The sequence below is a fragment of the Pseudophryne corroboree genome, chromosome 4 (genome assembly GCF_028390025.1).
Source record: "Pseudophryne corroboree isolate aPseCor3 chromosome 4, aPseCor3.hap2, whole genome shotgun sequence".
NCBI lineage: Eukaryota > Metazoa > Chordata > Amphibia > Anura > Myobatrachidae > Pseudophryne > Pseudophryne corroboree.
In genome coordinates, this window is record NC_086447.1 from 569,858,192 (window position 1) to 569,864,417 (window position 6,226).

The window sequence follows — 6,226 nt, forward strand, 5'->3', positions numbered from 1 at the left end:
TCGCTCAGCAAGCTGGAGGATCTGTATGGTGATCTAATACAGGCAACTGGTGCTGCACAGAAAGAAGTGGCTTTCATCTGAATATACCGCTGACGGATGTCTCACCCATGCACAGGGTGATAACAAGCGGTTTCTTAACCATTTATCCCGTACAGCAAGAGATCATTACGTCTCAGTGAGTAACATTAATCGGCTGGTTTATTTTGCTCCAAGGAAACACTATTTAAATCTGGACACCTTTATGGTCACAAACGCTAATTACATCAGTTTACAGGACTTCCTTTTCATTTAAACTGTCTGATATGGAATTAATGTGAGAGATTAACCCTATCTTACAGAGACGGGTTCTCCTGCATATTAGTGTCCCTTTCACTTATTTATACACTTTATGTGTGAACTATAAGGTATAATACCTCAGTTATATGCTCTGTGTAGTGTTGTGTCTTTTAATCAGTTTGTTATTGGTTTTATGTTAATAAATTGTGTTTTTATCAACATCACTGGTACCGTGCGCCTACTTGGTGATTCTGTTTTAGTTGTTTCACTTTCAGGAGGCCGGCTACCTCCTTACCAAGTGGCTGCCATTACCAGTGCTATATTTGCACGACGCTGTTCAGCGCCTAAAAACCTTTTTTCTGTCTGAGTAGGGCTTTGATTGAACTGATTGGAACTGACATTGGCTCTTCCACAATAGAACTAGCACTGGAGGCAACTTCCTTTGAAGCCAAGTGAAGGATAAAACTCTGAGGAGCACAGGAAATCAGGATGCAGACAGGTATGTAGTTTATTATGCACTGGTAACTTAAAAATTCAAAAGGAATGGCCTTTAAACCAGCTGATGTTTGTGCATTGGCTTCTACTGTCAGGTGACCTAATGCTCCTATGGTATTGGCAGAGTAGGAATCACCTGACCCTGGAAAACAAGGTGGCACCCAGAACCAGCAAGAAATGGAGTTTGCTGGACACCAGAGCACTCAGCTGACGTCCCACACTGATACCCGCCAGGGACCACATGAAAAACTGCACCAATGAAAGAATGCCGGAGGCCCAGAACAGTCCTGATTATGTGTGACTGCAAAGCTCAAACTGGTAAATAGTAGAGATGAGTGGGTTCGACTGAAACGCCATAATTAACGCCAGTTCGGTTTTATCCGGATGTTTCTTATTGGCTATCCAAAACACGTGACGTCCGTGAGCCATTAAGATGCTGTTTTGAGAACCAAGTAGATCTGAGTAAAACTGAACCCGCTCATCTCTAGTAAATAGCTGTTATTGTGACAATTTCCAGTGCTCAAACAAATCTTTCTGTGATAACCCATCTATCTCCTACTTAGGGACCTCAAAATTCAATTAATCAAGACACATTTGTTTCCCAGATGTTTCATAATGGACAAGGTCTTTGCCTGACACGACCTTCCACCCATTCACTCTCAGCTGCCAGGTAAAAATACTCACACACATGCAACATTCTCTTTTGTTCTTCCTGATCAGTGAACAGTGGTAACTGGGTAGTGCATCTCTCAATAATGAGCTGGTAATGCTTGGTGCAATTTTTACCATATTAGGACCCTTTTGCATAAATTTCAACTGTAGGTCAATTTTTTGTTTACTTACTATTAAATAATTAAACAGCTGTTTAACATTAATTTCAATTTTCTCATCAGTATAAATGAATGTCTGAATGTCTGACTCACAGCTACAGTATTTCTCCCACTTTAAACTGTATCTGTATGTCTCAATGTACTCTCTTGTGTGGGGTAGGGCCAGCCCCCACTACTTCCTGTTTTTCACAGAACATAGCTGAATCATGAGAAAACTCCCTGGTCTCCTCAATATGTTCAGACCTCTTGTCTAATGTATTTTCAACATCAACATCATTCAATCCTGCAATATTGTTGTACAATCAGATTATGTGCCCTGGCAGGGTGAATATCACTTTTTATTACAGTATTTACAACCTCCACTTGCAGCTGTAATATCTCAGGTTAAAATTTCTGACTTCTCACACAAGAATCATTTTGTACTGTGTGTCATCTTCCTCTTTTACTTCATGTCCTGCAAGCAGCTTATCACATTGTGTATCAAAACTCACAATCACTGTACTGGCTGACCTATAACTCTCATTATGTACAGATACAGATAAATCACAAAAATCATCTAATTTCAGAGGCTGAAAATGTTTTATAAACTAATCAATCATTGCTCTACAGCAGTTGAGTCTAAAGGGTAATGTAGGATGCTGAATCCGAAAGGCTTTGGATCTAACGAACTGAGCACTTAACAGAACCACTAAACATTTTCATTTTTTTAAGAGATATGTTCATTTTGTTCAAAACAAATCAAATGATACATATAATAACAGTGCAATAAGAAGAAAAATATTTGGGGCTACTAGTAAATAAATGTAAGATATGATCAAGGCTACAACAACAGAGGTATGAGTAAGGCACAATAATTATGGCAACCATATCTTATGTTTAAATTAACTACCAAAGAGGGGGAATGTATTGAAGACAGACGAGAACTAGGAAGGGGTGGGGATTAATGGGCAAAGAAGAAAAGAAGAAAAATGAGTAAGACATGGTGATACGTGAAATGGTCAATGTATGTCTCCTGAATCCAAACAGTACAAAGAGAATAATAAAACAAGGTTTATGGAGTATTTATCGGAAGTTCAGCTTGAAAATGATTAGTCCATGGTGCCCAAATTTAGAGAAATGTGGATGGGGTGTCGTGTGAGTTAGAGGGAATTCTCTCAGCTCTATAGGTAGACCAGACCACATTAATGATAGCTGTCAATGAAGGAGAAGTGGGTGACTTAAACTGGGCAGCTATGTGGTATTTAGCAGCACTCAGAATATGATTGATTAGCTTTTGAGATAATGGTGGAATGTGAGGTATGGGTCTCAATATTAAAGAATAAAGTGGAGAGACAGCCAGAACTATCCCTAGGCATAGGCAAACAAGGCAAATGCCTAAGGCATTTGGTAAATCTAGGTGCACAAGCAGCTTTCGCTGATTAAAATGATATGCAGCATGCCTATACTCTGTGTGTGACTGCAACTGTAACTGCATATGAAATGCTATGTTACAGTGTATTCCTGGAAATCACTGTACCGTAACATTTCGTATGCAGAAACAGCCACAGTCGCACACAGAATAGAGGCATGCTACATATTATTTTAATCAGCAGAAGCTGTTGGTGCGACCTAGCCACATTTTAATGCAAATATGACGTATTTTCTGCAAAAAAATGGTGCCAGCGTTAGCAGATCTACCAGCCTGCTGCATGGTTTATTGAGGCAAGATATATGAGGACACATCTGTATCCAAGCAGAGACAGTAGTATTCAGCATATGTGTAATGGGCATCATGTGTGTTATGTGTATAAATGCATTAATAATGTGCGACATATGTGTAAGGGGCACTATGTGTGTCATTATGTGTATAAGTGCACTAATAATGTGTGGCATATGTGAAAGGGATATTATGTGTGTCATTATGTGTATAAGGGCATTAATAATGTGCGGCATATGTGTAAGGGACATTATATGTATGAAGGCATTAATAAATGTTGTCATAATGTGTAGGGTGCATTATGTTTATAAGTACATTAATAATGTTTGTCATATGTTGTGTATAAGGTGTTTTGCTGTGTGACGTAACGTATAGAAAGGGCACTACTGTGTGGTCTAATGTAAATAAATAGCATTATGGTGTGGTGTAATGTGAATAAGGAGCCATTCAGTGTGATGTGAATAAGGGGCACTATTGTGTGGAGTAATGCTTTAAAGGTAAAGTGGTAATACGGTGTGATGTAATGTGAATTAGGGACACTATCATATGATAAAATGTGAATAAAGTTGCACTACTGTGTGGCGTAATTTGAATTGTGAATACTAGTGTGTGGCCATGCCCCTTTCCAGCACAAACTCACCCCTTTTTGTGTTGTGTGCAGAATGTGTGTACTGTTCCTATTTAAAATATAGGTGGTAGGAGCACCAAAATGAGGACTGCTATGGGTGAGGGGTGATGGTTCTGGGAAAGGGGTACAGGGTCAGAGGCAGAACTAGCAGCGGTGCTAGGAAGCACCAGTCAAAATCTTGACTAGGGCATTATATTGGTTAGGGCTGGCTCTGGTGACAGCTATCTGGATGCCTGTAATATATTTAATTAGATTGTGAAGCTCTATCCAGAAAGGGCAAATAATCAGGCAGGACCACTAAATAAGCAAGAAGGCTTCTCTCTGACTGAACAGCCTCCAACAGATTTCAGAAGCAGTATGGTAGATATAGTAAAGTCTAGTAGAGACCAGGTACCATCTAAAATACAGTTTATAGGTATTTTCTTTAAGCCGAGTGGAGATGGAGCTTTTTACGAATGCCATTCTAATGTAAGACCAATCCTTGGGACTCAGAGTTTCCTCTGCTTTACTTTGCCTCACCAACTCATGGGCCACAAATACTCTCAGCTAACCAGTTGGACATCACCAGTTACTGCTATTGTAATTAAATTATCTTTGTTGCTGAGATAAGAGGCTTCATTTTTCCAATGCTGCAAACAGTAGAGAGCTGATTTGCTTCTACAACCTTCATTACTGTTAAGTTCGTTTAACTTTCAGGAAAAAGCAGTACCTTGTTACACCAGTGTTCGGGCCGCTGCGACCGCTAAGTGTATGCGATAAACCTCTATGAATGCGTACACGTTGCGTAAGCACGCCAACACGCTGTGAGCATAATGTAGCTACACGTGCGGCTGAATACACTTTAAACCCCTAACAGGAATGGAATGCGACACCAATTGTATATATTATGTTGTGGTCCAATGCAGCAACAAATATTTACTTAAAAGGGGGTACAACAGAAATACAACAATACAAGAGAAAAGCTACAACCAATGGATACATACGTTTGTTCGCCTGTGCCACCCGGATCCGGCCCTCAGTCAGTCTGGCAAGATGACCTTCAGAGAATTAGACTGGGACCGGCCAGGAGACTTGGCTTTTATACATTTGTCCAAAACATAGTACAAAGGAAACTTCTTTCATAGGTCAGAGGGCTGGTCATTTACAGTACATTAGGGGTCATAGGTCGGTTTGAATAGGTGGGCGATGCTTGGTCCAGGTGTACTTGCAGGTGTCCTCCACTGGGTTCCCGCCAAATGTCAGGAGTACAGTAATTACAGTGTGATATTAATATTTATTTCCTGCACATATCTATGCTCAGGAGCATGCTACATTCTGCAAACTGGGATCGGAATATTGCCCTTGAAGTACTGTACACATGGATACCAAGCACCATGTCCTAACCTAATTCTGTCCCCTCACATCCAGTGAAGTTGAATCTCTCTGTTGCTATACCTCTGAAGCAGATGTAACTTGCTGGTGTGGTGCGTGTAGACTATGTGTAATTTATGCACTATGTGGATTAAATATCAGATATGTCTTTGTGGCTTTTCCATGCGAATGCATATGCTACCGTATTTACTCATACCACACACTAATACACAGGGCTTCATGAGCCAATGTACGCAGCGTGCCGGTATGCTCACACACGGCAGAACAAGCACACACACGGAGGTTACTCTGTGTGGTGTTTGCACGTGATGCATGTGGGTATAATATTTTCGACTTCGACATTACGTACCCCATCTCTCTCATCCACTGTCCACTATAACAATATATGACAGTGGACAGCAGAAGTGGGGGTACCCTATTCTATTCCTACTGATCTCACTCGAGGACTCTCTCATCCATTGCCAGGCATCAAGCTGTTTGCAATGAATTTGAAACAATGACTTGGGGCAAACCAATTGGACAGCAGAAGTTCTCTCTTTTGGTAATAATGTCATAAACAACACACTCTATAATTTGTTGAATTCAATCACTACTGCCATACTTCACTGGCCACACCCAATTCCATCTGATCTTGTAAGCAAAGCAGTGATAGGCCTAATCAGTACTTGGATGGGTGACCAGCTTGGAATATCAGGTGCAGTAATCATACACTGGAATTAACAACAAACAGCAGAAGTGGTGGAGCAAACATTGACCTTTACCTCTATCCTACATATCTTATCTTTCCTGCACATGGATCTCTTACTATCTCTCTCTCCAAATAACAAAGGGAACATATTTATGAAAAAATTAGAAATGAACCCCACACATAAATGACTAGAAAGCACTAGAAGAAGTATTGTTAACAATAAATTATCTAGAACCAAGAGA

General features: G+C 40.3%; 1 pseudogene; it reads left to right on the forward strand.

Moving 5' to 3' along the window:
- Nucleotides 1-5,883: 5,883 nt before the first annotated feature.
- On the forward strand, nt 5,884-6,002 carry LOC134912093 (5S ribosomal RNA; annotated as a pseudogene).
- Nucleotides 6,003-6,226: the final 224 nt, after the last annotated feature.